Consider the following 15,211-nt stretch of genomic DNA (forward strand, 5'->3'; position numbering starts at 1 on the left):
CACGACTCCCAGTACATGACTAACCAATCGATGCACAGATCTAAGTACATGACTAACACACCAACTTGAGGAAGATGTTGGCTGCAAAGTTCTTCAGTTCATCCAACAATGAAAATCAAGAAGCTATTTGGTTACAAAACCCTTAGCGCGAAAACACAATAGTTTCTATAATGAATATGATGAACTGGGGCAATTGTCTCCAGTTACAATATGCATGCAACGACAATTTGCAACAACCTTTTCATCACTTTTGACGGCTCTTAAAAATAATCCTTATATATATCTAGGGTTATGAAAAAAGAAACCCTATACAAATAACTTGAATATGCGTGAAAAACAGATTTGGAAATTTAAATTTCATAATTCTCGATAGATACTGTTTCTGTCGAGCAACTGTTGAGATTCCTTATTAAACCTCGATAGATATTATTTGTCAAGCTATCTGTCGAACTTTAATGAACAACATTTCTTCACTTGTTTCTTGGACAATGATAGACCAAGAATGTATTAACATCTTATGATAAATTAACAAATTAATTAGCCAAGTTAATTAATTAATTCAATTAGCATGTAATACGCGTGGTAGCACAAACAAATCACCAATTAACTAAATACAGTGGAAATTAAATTGACATGATGATTTGTTTATGAATGGGGAAAACCTATATGGCAAAAACCCCATTAGGTGATTTTAAGGTCACAACTCTTGAGAATTCACTATTATCACAACAAGCGGTTACAAATAAAGGAATCTCAGTACCTTATACCAATTTACAGTTGAACCATTATTCCAATATCCAATTGGACTTGTTTTGTAGTGATAATCTCCCATTTTAAATGCACGGCTCCCAATACGTGACTAACAAATTCGATGCACGGATCTCAGTACGCGACTTACTCACCAACTTGAGAAAGATGTTGGCTGCAAAGTTCTTCAGTTCATCATACGATGAAGATCACGAAGCTCTTTAGTTACAAGCCCTATAGTGTACAAATATAACAGCTTCTTCAAGAGAAAGATAAACTATGACAAATTTTGTCTCCGGTCACAATTTGCATGAACACAATTTTGCTTCACACTTGCGCAACCTTTGACGGCAATAATCCTTATATATGTTTAGAGTTGTGAGAAAAGAAAACCCAAACATATACTCAAGGATTGGATGAAAATCAGAGCTGAAAATCTGTTTTAAACCTTGATAGATACTAGCTGTCGAGATAACTGTTGAGCTTTAAAATCCAGCACTTCTTCACTTGTTTCTTGGATAGACTTACATGGTTTTAACACTTATTCTTGAAACCTTGTTCCTTGAAGCATTTAACACATCCTAGATCTACCTAATTACAAGTAAAGTGCATTTTGTCAAAGGATTAGCCAATTCTAATTTGACATATGTTCTTAACATTAAATTACATATGTCCTAACAATCTCCTCCTTTGGCAATCCGTGATAAAACCACAACAAACAAATGAATATATGAGAGAAGTCATAAATCACTCAACTCATACTCACTTGTTGAATACAATAAAATCTATCCTAACAAAAAATCTTGAAAAACTTTGCAAGAAGAAAGTTTATGGCAAGAAGACTTTGACAACCTATATTTCTGAAACACTTTAAACAAAACTCATCACGGCATCTTAGTGTGAAACAGAAATAATAGATTGCATACAATATATAAGAATCATGTGCATAAAGAGAGAAAAGAAACAACACATGTAAAGATAGGTAAATAACATACATCAATATATATAAACCTCAATATAAGTACAATATATGTCAAATGGTCATAAGACCAATATACATGAGGTAAATGTAAAAGAAAGAAAAGAAAAAATACATAAAAACCTCACTACATCCCTCATAGACACTCCCCCTATCACAAAAATCTCTTATGCTAACTCTCCTCCTATGTATATAACTACTCTCATATTAAAACTACTCCCCACTTTTGTCACGAGAGACAAAGGGTTAGTACATCAAGTAAACATCTCATCATCACTGGGCAAGCTAGCATCATCACTGCTGAAGCCATCATCACCCTCATCCTCTGAAACTGGTGGAGATGGAGAAGAAGCAACAATGAAACCACCCATAACAGCCTGTCATCATGTGATACGACCAACACGGGTGTTCACCTAACACAACTCATCACTAAGTGTGTCAAGGCAAGTATCCATGCACACAAGCAGTGCCATGATGGCCTCGAGAGTCACTTCACCCGCAGAAGACGAAGGAATGGAGGTGGATGGAGCAGTAGAAGCTAGAGGAGTCACCGTCTCGATCTAAGCTGTGTCTCACTTTGTCTGACGGTAGCAGCATCTATGGCACTCATAATTGTGAAGTGAAGAGACTCAGGATAGGAAACAGAAAAATGGTGAAGGATTCGCGTGATAGTTGAAAGAAAAATGAGCTTATCACGGGTCGCTATATCCCTATAAACATTTATAAGGGATAGAATGAAGTGAGAAGGGAAAACGATAGAAATGTACTCTAAGAAGGATAACAAAATTTGAGCACGAGGCTCTGCAATAGAGTTATAGTGAGCCAAAGGAGGAAGAATGAATGTCATCACCATGTTAAGGACTCTTGGACCTTTTACAAAGCCCGAGTAAGGGGTGTTTTGATGGTCACCCCAAGATGAAGGTGTCTCACAAAAGAGAGACGAGTGTTCATCTTTGGACACAATCCTCAGACGATCACAGCCAGGGTAGTTAGGATGCACTACCCTAGGAACGTGTAGTACCTCGGATACAATATCCGGAGTAACTACTATGCGTGTACCTCGAATGCGAGAGAAGAAATAAGATACAGAAGTATCGAATCAATGCATATTGGAGTAAAACTCCTGTATGATCACGGAGGGACAAGTAATCGAGATGTCATACAGTGACTCCCAACCCTGACTGTGGATGACAGTGGGAAGGTCAGTATCGGAAAAATTCGATGGGATGACTTGGTGATCCGAATGAATGCCTCGTCGAAAAAAGTTCTCCGAAAAGTTCTTTCGAGCTTTATCATCACTGAATCATACATGAAAAGGAGCAGGGTTAGAAGAAGAAGTGGATGCCCTACAACAAAGAGGGTTCTAGGACGGAGTGGATTTACGTTTGGGTGCCATAGAGCAAACTAACGCGAGAGAGAGAGAGAGAGAGAGAGAGAGAGAGAGAGAGAGAGAGAGAATCAGAAAAGCACCAACAAAACAGTATAAAAGAATATAAATAATTGAAGGTACGTATACATGAAAATGCATGAACATGTGACATGCAAACCTGAAAACATCATGGGCTTAGCCCAATCCAAACCTATTAGCACACAACATTGCAACAAAGTAAACACACATCTAAAATGCATGAAACATTGTTATAATGCAAATATGATGCAATGCATGAACATTTAGGATCATTCACACAAAACACATCCCAAAAATTTCACAAAAACTTCATCAATTTTAAAAAACCCCAAAATTTTTCCAAAAAACCTAAAACCTAGATCTAAATGCATGAAATGCATGAAGAATGAGAGAAAGAGAGATCATACCAAGTGATTTGAGACAAGAAAAGGCCGAAAATCACGTGGGTTGGAGGTTTTGAGAGAGAAGAGGTTGTTTAGGAGGTGAAGAGACAGATTCTATTGAGAGAGATCGGGGAGAAGTGAAGAGAAAATCACGCAGATCCTTTACATAGAAAAACCATAAAGCTTGACAGATCGAGAGGTGTTGAGATTTAAAATGCATGAAAAAGCTATCGAAGAGTATCTAGGATCCGTCGAAAGGTGTCCACAGCAAAAGGATCTCGATGGATCGAGAAGCTATCAAGAATCTATCGAGCATCCAGAAAGTTTCTCAATGGATCAAGCAGCTATCGAAAAGCTATCGAGAATGCGATAAAAAGCAATTGAAAGGGCACAATAGATAGCCTAGCTGTCGAGAGGTGTTTAGCAGCTATCGAGATTACTTAAAAATAGTTTTCAAGAAGAAAAAAAACACAGATATGAATGCAATCAAGCATTCTATACAACCAAATATCCAAATAACATTTTAACCTCTCAAAAACATCTCTCAACAAGAAAAAAATATCAAGCGCATGGATCCAAAACACACACACACACACTAAATAAGTCTAACCAATTTTATATTTTAAAAACAAGTTAAGACAGTTTAGTGAGCATACATTAACACATATATTCCTTGTGATGGTCAAATCACATTGTATCTGCACATGTATCAAAAGTAGCAAAGAATATTGCGTGTTGTGTGTGAAAAATATCGCAAGATTGCATAAGTGTTTACATGATATGACAATTTGAGATATGAGAAAATCACTTTAACTCACACACAATCATAACTGTTTAATGGGGACTATCACCTTCGAGGTACATCCTGTAACTCTCACATCTCCTAAAATACATATATAAAGCATTTGATTCCTTTTACTTTTTATTTTTCTTTGTATCTTTTCTTTTAAGCAAACCATGTATGGGCACATAAGAGATAGAAAAGAAATACCCAACAATGTTAAGCATTTGACATTGCACTTTTGCTATGCTGAAGCATACAGATGTCATTTCATGATTGGTGGGCAACAGTAATGAGATGGTTATTTATGCATTTCTCTAAGGATTTTCTAGTCTTTCCCGTCTAAAAGAGTGATACAAGTGTTAAGTACAAGAGATTACTTAATCTTACTCATCACAAACATGAGCCACAAAACTCATTTGCTTAGTTGTGCATAGAGATGCTCATCTAGGCTACAAAAGATACAAAATTTTAAAAATTTTGTTTCAATGGCCATCCAAGGTACATAAGTACCAATGTACACAAACACACACTGTTTTTGTATTTTTCTGATTTTTCAATTTTTTTTTAATTTTTATGAAAAGAAAAATAAAGCAAAACTAAAAAATAAACAAACAAAAACATGTTAAATAAAACAATGCATAAAACTAAACTGACTCAAAACACGAAAGCAAAACACATAAGTAATGCAAAAACAAAAACAAGAAGGGAAGAGAGAGAAAAAGTGACAGAATCACTTGGAGCCTTTTTCTTCCACACCTTGGAAAAACCTTTCTGTTTAGCAAACCCTTGATCCGGCGGTGAGGGGGAAGAATTGAAACTGTTCAAATTCGAAAGGAACATAAGAGCTTTGAAAAGATCTCCAAGAGGAGCAAAGGAGGATGGAAACTGATTCTGGTTTCCCGACGAGATCGTGCTGTTGCTTTGTTGAGTGGCTAACCACTTATAGCAATTAGGTCGAGTATGTCCAGCTACTCTACAGTGATGACAGAAATGCTATTTTTTCTGTTTGGGCTTTTGAGTATTTCCCTTTTTAGCCTAGGGTTTTTGATCTCTTTCTTATCCTGCTTAGAGGGTGCTCCTAAGATATATTTACCCTTGTCTATGTTCTCACTAGCTAACACATTTTGCACATCATTATTTTCAGATTCAACATTAGTACTAGGAGGAATAAAAATAGTAGTACTAGCAGAAGCAATACTAGGAGAAGAGAAATCATATCTTAAACCGATTCGATTGGAAACAGATTTCTGAAAACTGAGCATCTCATCGAGTTTTGCACTTGAAGTCCTTTCCAACTGGGCTTTGACTTGGAACAGTTCTGCCTCAAGCTTCTTGGTCTTCTCAACCAAGAAATTATTCTCAAATCTCAGTGCTCCAATGGTCTGATTGGCTTCATCAAACTTTGTGGAAATTTCTTCTCGTTCAAGCTCCACTTCACTAAACTTCTTGGTGACCAACCTATACAATTTCTCATATTTTTCCGAGACCTTGTATAACTTTGCATAGGCTGTGTGGATGTCATCTTTCTTATCCATCTTTTCAAACTTAGACTCCACCAATTCCTCTTTTTCATTCACATCTTCAACAATCTCTTCAATAGGATTTACAGTAGTAGTGAAGGCATTTAGGATTCTATCATCCTCATTGTTGGAATCATTTTCAGGCTCGATGTCACTCAAGGTAGCAGCAAGTGCCTTGCTTTTCCCAATGGTCTTGAGATATGTAGGGCACTCTTGTTTCATGTGTCCGAAGCTTTGACATCCAAAACATTTTGGTTCTGAGGGAACAGTGTACTGACAGCCATCCCTAGCATCCTTCTTTCCTTTGTCCTGGTTCTTGAACTAGATGAGCTGGACTGCTTGCGGTCTTTGTCAAATCCTTTAGCATTGGTATTCTTCGTAAACTTTTTGAATTGCCGGGTGATATAGGATTTCATCTTAGAATCTTCATCGTCTGAAGACTCATCAGTGTCATTGCTCTTGGCCTTCAATGCCATGCTCTTGCTTTTGCTTGATTTCCCTATCCTTGTCAAACCCAACTCATAGGTCTGCAGATTGCCAACCAGCTCTGTCAAAGGAATTTTGTCAATATCCTTCGATTCCTCGATTGCGGTGATCTTGGCATGAAATCTTTTGGGTAGAGATCTAAGCACTTTTCTAACAATCTTGGGTTCGAGAATGGTTTCCCCAAGATTAAAAGCTAAGTTCCCTATGTCCTTGAACTTGGCATAGAACTCATCGAATGACTCATCCTCCTCCATCTTAATCTCCTCAAAACTCATAGTAAGCCTCTGAAGTTTTGAATCCTTGATAGCTTTGGTTCCTTCATAGGTTGTCTAAAGAATAGTCCATGTTTCCTTAGCAGTTTCAGTAGAGGATATCTTTTTGAATTCCTCATTCGTGACTGCACTGAATAAAGTATTCAATGCCTTACTGTTGAAGTTTGCTGCCTTGATCTTAGCATCATCCCAGTCGGCCAACGCTTTCGTAGGCTTGGTCCAGCCTATCTCCACAGCTTGTCACACATTTTCATCTAATAACTACAGAAAAGCTCTCATGCGTACTTTCTAGTATGCATAGTTAGTGCCATCAAATAAAGGAGGTATAATAAGAGACTGTCCTCTATCCATGACAAACAGGGGTCAATAGATCACACAGCAAAGATTAAAACCTAATCAGAGTGTGCTTTCTCTAATACCACTTGATAGGCCAAGAATGTATTGACCCCTTGTGATGAATTAGTAAATTAATTAGCCAAGTTAATTAATTAATTCAATTAGCATGCAATACGCGTAGTAGCACAAACAAAACACCAATTAACTAAATGTAGTGGAAATTAAATTGACACAATGATTTGTTTACGAATGGGGAAAAACCTACATGGCAAAAACCCCCACCGGGTGATTTTAAGGTCACCACTCTCGAGAATTCACTATTATCACAATAAGCAGTTACAAGTAAAGGAATCCTAGTACCTTATACCAACCTACAATTGAACCCTTACCTCAATACCTAATTGGACTTGTTCTGTAGTGACAATCTCTTCTTTTCAATGCACGGGTCCCAGTACGTGACTAACCAATTCAATGTGTGGATTCCAGTACGTGGCTTACTCACCAACTTAAAAAAGATGTTAGCTGCAAAGTTCTTTAGTTCATCACACGATAAAGATTACGAAACTCCTTGGTTACAAAACCCTATGGTATACAAACACAACAGCTTCTTTAAGAGAAAGATGAACTAGGACAAATTCTGTCTCCAGTCACAATTTGCATGAACACAACTTTGCTTCACACTTACGCAACCTTTGACAGCTCTTAAAATAATCCTTATATATGTTTAGGGTCGTGAGAAAAGAAAACCCAAACATAAACTCACGGATTGGATGAAAATCAGAGCTGGAAATCTGTTTTTCATAAACCTCAATAGATAGCTTATCTATCGAGAAGCTGTCAAGCATTAGGCTTCAGCAGCTTTTTAAACCTTGATAGATACTAGCTGTCAAGATAGCTGTCGAGTTTTAAAATTCAGCACTTCTTCACTTCTTTCTTGGATAGACTTGTATGGCTTTAACACTTATTCTTGAAACCTTGTTCTTTAAAACATTAAACACATCCTAGATCTACCTAATTAAAAGTAAAGTGCGTTGTTAAAGGATTAGCGAATTCTAATTTGACATATGTTCCTAACATTAAATCACATATGTCCTAACAAACAAATTTACATGGCTTCAATACTAGACTTAAACTCTTATTCCTTGAAGTACTAAACCCATCCTAGATTTACCCAATTACAAGTAAAGTGTGTTTTGTCAAAGGATTAGTCAATTTACAATAACATATGTTCTAACAAGTTCCACATATGTCCTAACAATCTCCCTCTTTGACAATCCGTGACAAAACCACAACAAACAAATGAAGTATGAGAGAAGTCATAAATCACTAAACTCATAATCACTTGTTGAATACAATAAAATCTAATCCTAACACAAACTCTTGAAAAATTTTGCAAGAAGAAAGTTCATGGCATGATAGATTTCGACAACCTGTCTTTCTGAAATACTTTAAACAAAACTCATCAAGACATCTTAGTGTGAAATAGAAATAAAAGATTGCATACAATAAAGAAACATGTGTATAAAGAAAGAAAAGAAATAACACATGGAGAGATAGGTGAAAAATAACATACATCATCATATATATAAAAGAGAAATAAGTACAATGTATGTTATAAAAAAATGGTCACAAAATCGTTGTACAAAAAGATAATGTAACTTCAAGGATCCTCACTACATCCCTCAAAAAAAAAAAAAAAAAAAAAAAACTCCCCCTATAAAAAATGTCCTATGCTAACTCTCCCCTTAAATACATGACTACTCTTTCCCAAAACTACTTCCCATTTTTGTCACGAATGACAAAGGATAAGTCACTAAGAAGTCATCATCTCCTTATCACTGGAAAAGCTAGCATCCTCATCCTCATCAGCATCATCGTCACTAGAACCATCATCAGCATCCTTGTCCTCAGAAGCCTCTAGAGAAGGAGAGGGAGATGGAGACGCGGTGAAGCCACCAATGCAAGCCTGTCGTTGTGTGATATGACTAACACGGGTGTTCACCTAATACAACTCAGTAGTGAGTGTATCAAGGCAAGCATCCATGTGCTTAAGCTACGCCATGACGGCCTCAAGCGTCACACCACCACTCGAAGAAGAGGGAGCAGAGGTTGATGGAATGGAAGGGGCTAGAGGAGTTGTTGTCTCGATTCATGGCTACTTCGGTCGAAGCTGGGCCTCACTCCGTCGAACAAACGCCACGTTAATGGCACCCATAACTATAAAGAGAGGAGCATCAAGGATAGAGACTAAAAAATGACGAATGATCCGCGTGATAGCCGAAGGGAAAAAGAGCTTATTACGGGTCGCCATATCTCTATAGACATCGATGAAAGAGAAAATGAAGTGAGAAGGAAAGTCTATAAAGTGGTCCTTAATGAGGGATAGCAAAAGGCAAGCACGAGGCTCAGTAATGGAGTTATAGTGAGACAATGGATGGAGAACGAATGTCATCACCATGTTTAGGAATCTCAGGCCTTTTGCAAAACCTAAGCATGAGGTGTTTTGGTGCTCACCTCATGAAGAAGGTGTCTCACAGAAAAGAGACAGAAGTTTGCCCTTGGACATAGTCCTTAAATGTGGACAAGCGGGGTAATTAGGATGCGATACCCGCAAAACGTGTAGTATCTCAGAAATAATCTCTAGAGTGACTACGATACGTGTACCTCGAATTTGCGTAACAAACTGAGGTATAGAGGTATCAAATGATCACGGTGGGACATCTCACGGATATCTCACATAGAGATTCCCATCCCCGACTGTGAATGACAGTGGGTAGAGCAGTATCAGAAAAGTCCGATAGAACCACATGGTGTTCCAAATGAATACCACGGTTGGAGAAGTTCTCCGAGAAGTCCTTACGGGCCTTCTCATCACGGAATCAGATGTGAAGAGGAGTAGGATCAGAAGAAGATGTCCCAGAACCCAGCAGAAACCCATGCCACAAAACCCACAACTCACCTAATCCACAACCCACAACCCTCACGCCACGATTGCCACAACCACACCACCACCGCGCCGCCACCATTAAGAGAGATCAACAGCAAAGGAGAAGAGAGAGAAGTATGGTAGCATTTCTGCAATTGGGAAAGAGAGAGGTTGAAAAAGTTTGTGGCATGCATGATTAAAGAGAGAGACAAATAGGGAGAGTCATATGAGAGAGAGAGAGAGAGAGAGAGAGAGAGAGAGAGAGAATAAAATATTACTTTTAAGTTTACATCCTGTGAACAGTGAGGTTGCATATATGCAACCTCACTGCTCATAGGATGTAAAAAATTTTGGGTTTACAAACTTGAATGGAGCATGGTTTTAAGGGTTTGGGAGGTAAAATAACAACTGGGTGGGTTTTTACACCCCCCCAATGCTAATGCTCTTATTATTGTTTTCTTGAATTTTTTCTGTTCCCTTCCTACCCCAACAACTTGAAAAGTTGAAATGATCAATTTCATCGTCAATTCTCTCCTTCCCCTTGAGATGATATATTTTATGGTACAAAATTAGCTTTACGAATTCAAGTGCACAGTGTTATCTAATTTACTTTTTTTTTTTTAAATTAATATTTAAGAGAGGGGGAATTTGAACCTTAAATGTCTTTGTTTGATAGTTGAAAATTCATTGATGGTACATTTGTCTTAATTCCGCACCATAGCGGGTATATGAAGACAAAGAAATAAACACCCCCATTAGCTCATAATGATCAAATTATATTTAGTCTTGTTTCTATTATTTAAATTGTGTATCTCCCTCACTTGTTGTGATTTATCATTCACTAAAAAAAGATTCACTAATCCAATAAGAATGGTTGGTTATTACATATTTTCAATTGGTACATGCAAGAAATAAGCCAATTTAATAGCTTTTTGCTTAATTTCTTGTGGAGTCAAATTGTCCTTAGTATGAGACAAAGGAATAGTGTCATGGCCTCAGATTTCCATATAAAGGACATGACGAGCATAAATATGAAATTGCACGCCACAAAAAAGAACTAATAAAGAGACTTAAAATCCAATAGAAAGACAACTTTCTAGGAACCCCCAATGACAAATTCTCTCATGAATTGCTAAGGATCCAATAAGTCTAACATTGATTCCTTCAGACGTGCCAATTGGGCAAATGCGCCCACAGTGACTAGAATATATTTCTATTATTCGAAAACTAGTAGGAATAAGTTAAGTTTCATCTTTAAGTATTACAAAACATCTTTTTTTCTTAAAAATAAAATAAGGGAATATTTTGTTAGAATGCAAGGAATATTTGACTCAAAATTCAGACACAGAAACCCTCAAAATTATGGAATTAATGAATGGAAAAACTCTCATTCACTATTTCGGCTCTTCTATAAACCATTCTTGGAGAAGGAAGAGGTATAAAATTTGTTCTATTATCAAAAAATAACACTATGTTTATTTTATATTTGTTAATTAACATTATTTTATATCATAAAATGAACTAAATCAAATCCAAAAAAAATGAAGGATCATCTTCCCCACTTTTCTTTCAATCACACTTCATCTCATGAATTAATTATTACTTTCCAAAACATTTCATTACTGTTCCAACAGATAGATAATTAAAAAGATCCTTTCCTTCTGTAAAAGGGCAATTAACATGATGGAATCTTCATGTATAATTTTCTATTATAATAAAAATATAAATAATTAAGGGAAAAGTTATGAAGGAATATCTGTTTGTGTGTGGTTGGATTGATTTTTTTTTATAAATTTCTTCATTTATTAAAAGTGAGAAACAATACAATTATATCTAGATAAATTATAGTTTAAAATATATATATATATATATATATATATTAGCAAAAAAAGATAATTAATAAGAAAACTATTTCAAACGCACGGGGTCCATAATTTTATTTATTTTTGAAATGCAGTTAAAAATCACTACTCTACAATATTCCAACCCACTTAGACCCCATACAGTACAGCCTGGACTAACATGTCAATGTAAGCTCAAAGGAGAGCTCCAACATATGATATTATAACTAATATAAAAATTTTAAGAGCATAGGAATCTCTTAGTTAAAATCCAATTGTGATATATATTAGATATATATTATTGTAGTAGAACTTAGCCTGTATATTCTGGAGGGGCTTCTTTTTTTTTTTTTTTTTTTTTTTTTTTGAGAGTGTAAAAAATAATAAATAAATAAATAAATAAATAAAAGTGCAATGATCAATGACCCGAAACAACTTCCATTTTTGGTAGGCCCAAGGGACAATTTCTTTGGGTTCAGCTCATTGAATTTGGATAATGGTGGAATAGAGACTATATGGGTCTATTCCTGTATTCTATCCTCGTACTTGTAAAGAAAAGGGGGAACTATTAAATAAAATCTTTCAAAACTTTCAAAAAATATCTAAAATCAAAATAATTTTTTTTAATACAAAATTGTATATATATTTTTTCCTCCTAACATGAATGTTGGAGTTTTCTTGGCATGTCCGTGTTTGACATGTGTGCAACACAAAAAGGTATCTTATTATTCGAATATATATATCTCTACACTCTCACATGTAGATCTCACCATATAGGGTGAGATGGAAGATTTATCTTATGCATAAAATAATTATTAGTTTGACTTGAACATAGTCAAGAATTTTGGACAATATGTATTTCTTAGCTTAGAAGAATACTTTTTTTTTTTTTTTGAGAAACGCTTAGAAGAAAACATGATGATGAAGCATCCATTCAATTATTAAACAACAAGCATGCTTCTATATACTATTATTTAAGAGGCTTCCCTTGTTTGGATTCTTACTTTTTAATAATCCAAAATATTCTCAAATTGACCTATTTAGAAAGTTTCAATAATAGGGTTAAACATGTAAAATTACTAATTCTAAAACTTCCAAATTTTAGATAAATTTAAAAATGCAATTTACCAACAAACGTTTGTTTGTTTGTTTGTTTTTTATTATTAATTTTTTTTTTAAGTTACGTACAATTTTTTTCCCTTTGTTCTCTTGAGTCTTGAATTGTTGAACATATCTACTCTCACACTCCCACCAATTTTATACTCCCCGTAACAAGCAGTTACTTCACTCTACATGTTTCTCTATCTTTATCATCTTTTCTCTTTCTTCTTCAAACTCTAAAAAATAAATTCAATCCTGCACATCTATTCCCACGTTCCCACTAATTTCAAATGAAGACAATCACTCAAAACTCAATTAAGAAAGTATGAACATACCATTTATTTTTTAATAAATTTTATTATATTGCTTTCTCTTTCCCTTTGTCTTTCTCTATGTTTCTCTTTCTCTAATTGCTTCAGTGCATTCGTAAAAGTGGAGATTGTATATTTAAATCTCTCATATCACAAATTTCTCTCATCTTAATTTGTTCATTTTTTTTTTTTTTTTTAAGTTAGCCTTATGACACTCCAGGTGATAGATTGGTGAGAGTGCAATAAAGAACAAAGCAGTGGCGATTGAATATTTGTATTGTGTTAAAGTTGATACTTGATAGCAAAATGTGTGAGAGGAGACATTATGCGCACAAATTATTAAGATGATATATAAGTGTGGACACAAATTAAGATATTCGATTAGAGTCTATATCCCCATAAATATTTTAACTTTTTATATATATTAGGTTATATGATGTCATGTTATTAAAATTTTAAATAACATAATACAAACTCACTTTTAAATTTTTAATATTTAATGTAAATATAAAATGGATTTCTTTTATTTTATTTTTTCAAACTCACCCACCATAATCAAAGAAAATTGATGATATTTGAAAGATTGAAAAGGACTCCTAGCTCTGTGGAGTGTGGACTATCTCCATATAATTTGTAAAAATGTTGAAAAATAGTTTGTGACTGTAGCATTATTTGTATGTTTAAATTCATAAGATAAAATGTAAGAAGGTAACAACCGACCAGGTTTTTTTTTTTTTTTTTTTTTGGATTTGAGATAAAATTCTACTCTAGCATAATCTATATGCATATGTGTGAAACTCTCTTTGGGAGACTTGAACCCCAACTCTTACCCCTCACATCCAACAAGAACTTATACTTGTAGAATAACCATCATTCTAAGGATACGCAATGGTACTAACCAGATTTTGTTTTTTAAAAATGGAACTCAACTAACAAGTTTTAAATTAAAAAAAAAAATTATATATATATGAATAAAATTGAATAGATCCGATGGTCAAATATTTACTTAACCTTGTCATCTTCAGAAGCAAACTTAACTCCCCTAGACTCTAGAGGTTAAGTCCAATATCAAGCAATCTCACCCACAATGAAAACAAACGAATCCCCTCAACATTATATTGTACTGCACTCACCTTCAATTAGGGACGGAGCCCCTCCCCTCAACATTAATTGTACGGCACTCAACTTCAATCAGGGATGGAGCCACCATTGTACAGGGGGGAATAGCCCCTCCAATTATTTTTTAAAAATATTATTATATATGTATGTATTAATTTTAGCAATTTTGTTCTATAAAATTACATTTTGTTTCTCTTAAACAATATCATTAATTCTTTTAAGAGTAATGCTATATTCATAAACTTTTTTACAATATATTTTTACAAACTATTTTGGAAGCAAATTTTTATTAGTTTACACATGGGCCCATCACTCACATAATTTTTTTTACTTATCAATAATCACTTATCACATCTTTATTTTATAAAAAAAGCTTGTAGTTCTAGCATTTTCCTCATTTAGTGATCATAAAAAAAATTAAATTTAAAATCTAAAACAAAATATACAAGCTCAAAAAAAAAAAAAAAAAAAAAAAAAAAAAGGTCTTAACAACAAAAATTACCAATAGTAAAACTAAAAACAATTAAGCTTAATTAACCAATTTTATCCAAAATAAACAACCTTGTCCTTTAAAAAATTCTAAACAAAAATAATTTTGTCCTTACCCAAACAAAAATAAATAAAATAAAAAAATCTCAGCAACTAAGTAGTAGTAGGGGCAAATGTTGAAATTACTGCATACAGCCAACAGTAAAACCGTCCCCCTTAACTCAAAGTTCTGCCTCTGTCCATGCCTTCAATCACATCAAATATAATTGAACCTATCTCTCATTTGTAGCCCAAGACACACCATCTTGAGGCACATCCCATCAATCGACCAAAGGATGTAGCTCTAGCCTCTAAGTATATTTAAAATCCCAATTTTAAGGAGTGATTTACATCTAAAATTTTTTTGTCACACTTTTTGCATGAAGCACAAAACTTGGGTTTAAAGTCCAGTTACGCTAAACCATCAGAATGGTGACATGTGTCTGATTTTAATCATGTGTCATCATCTC

This window comes from Quercus robur, chromosome 3 (genome assembly GCF_932294415.1).
Source record: "Quercus robur chromosome 3, dhQueRobu3.1, whole genome shotgun sequence".
In the NCBI taxonomy this organism is placed as follows: Eukaryota; Viridiplantae; Streptophyta; class Magnoliopsida; order Fagales; family Fagaceae; genus Quercus; species Quercus robur.